The 1560-nt window shown below is 41.3% G+C and overlaps 1 long non-coding RNA gene across 1 annotated transcript; it reads right to left on the minus strand.

The window, feature by feature from the left end:
* Positions 1 to 3: 3 nt before the first annotated feature.
* Positions 4 to 1132, minus strand: LOC119348508. The gene is made up of 4 exons (XR_005168980.1): positions 1079 to 1132; positions 888 to 985; positions 135 to 267; positions 4 to 45 (listed from the first exon to the last, which is right to left on the minus strand). It is a non-coding gene; the product is annotated as an uncharacterized LOC119348508 (long non-coding RNA).
* Positions 1133 to 1560: the final 428 nt, after the last annotated feature.

Raw genomic sequence — 1560 nt, forward strand, 5'->3', positions numbered from 1 at the left:
TATGCACTATACCTTCAGACTCCACGCCTGAACTGCTACAGTATGCTGCCCATAAAATTCATTGACAACAATTATGCAAAATGTAAAGGTACCACGTTCAGTAGAATGTAGACTAAATTGGAAAACTGCAAAACCTTATCAGTATGCCGTGATGGTCTTTTGATCCTTAAAACTGAACGTTCCAGGTACACCATCAGGTCATCATGAGTTTTGGACAAAATGTAAACACAAGTGGCTGCAAAGCTTACCAAACAAACATAACAACACCTGAACAGCAAGCAAACAGAAATTAGAAATACAAGAACACCTGGTACTGATAGCAACATAGCAGTGTGAAAAATTGATAACCTTAATATCAGTAGCTTGATAGCTTGCATTTAATATCAGTGCGAAAAAATGTATAACCTTAATGCCATACTAATGCCATATAGATATTTTGGCTGTGACACCCAAGATAGGGAAGTAGACTAACACGTCTTGATGAATGAAAATAACCCAAATTTAAATGCAAAATACGAAGAAACCTATAAGATGAAGCAAAACAAATAAATGGTCATCACAGGTTTCATTGGTATTTACTCTTGAGCAGAAAAGAAGAGAGACTTGAAAAGGCATTGGCTGATAATTACGTTGGTTTTCTCGACTATTTGAAAGACATGGGGCGTTGAGAAACAAATCTTAAATACTCCCTCCGTCCGAAAATACTTGTCATCAAAATGGATAAAAATGAACGTATCTAGAACTAAAATACGTCTAGATACTTCTTCTTTTATCCATTTTGATGACAAGTATTTCCGGATGGAGGGAGTACTTTCTAATATAGCAGTGGAAGTTGGTATTATTAATATGGCACAGTAGGAGTAAAGTTTCAGTTTAGATGTACTCACCAGAATTTTGTATAGGAAGGAAGACGACGGCCACAAGACCCTCATGTCATGAAAAGAGTTGGACTCTACAGGGCTGAAAGAATGTACAAGGCATTGTCCTGCACAGTGGATGGGAACAAACACACTGTTATTAAGCAAGATTGCAACAAAAGGGCAAAGTGGAAAAACACAATAAAGTATGTTTGTGTTACCTTGGATCATTATAGTACGATTTTCGGGATGGTTCCCTCTAATCCGCGGCACTCCCGTCTTATCTGCTGGTTGCTGCACAATCCGACATTTAGCTCTTGCAGTGATTTGGGGAGGCCATCCTTGGGCAATGATGAGAGGGCTGGACATTCATAGATTGTTAATTTCTTGAGGCTGGTAAGGTTGCTCATCCCTGCAGGGAGTTGGTGAAGGTCCTTGAAACATGAAAAGTCAAGTTCCTGGAGGGAGGAGAGGAGTTGAAGGGCGTCCTCTTGCTCCTTGCTGAACCGCTCCATCCCTTCACACCAATTCCCTCGAAGTTTCAGCTTGGTGAGGGAGGAAGAGAGGAATCTACAGACGGGTGCAGCAAGAAATCCTGCTATGTCATCTGTCCCGAGCTCATGCAGTGTGGATGAAACAATCTGTGTCTGCTGCTCTTCACCTCCCTCAGCATCCTCCAAAGCCCGTCTGGGATTGGGATCCC

The sequence above is a fragment of the Triticum dicoccoides genome, unplaced genomic scaffold (assembly GCF_002162155.2).
Source record: "Triticum dicoccoides isolate Atlit2015 ecotype Zavitan unplaced genomic scaffold, WEW_v2.0 scaffold9503, whole genome shotgun sequence".
NCBI classification, from domain to species: domain Eukaryota; kingdom Viridiplantae; phylum Streptophyta; class Magnoliopsida; order Poales; family Poaceae; genus Triticum; species Triticum dicoccoides.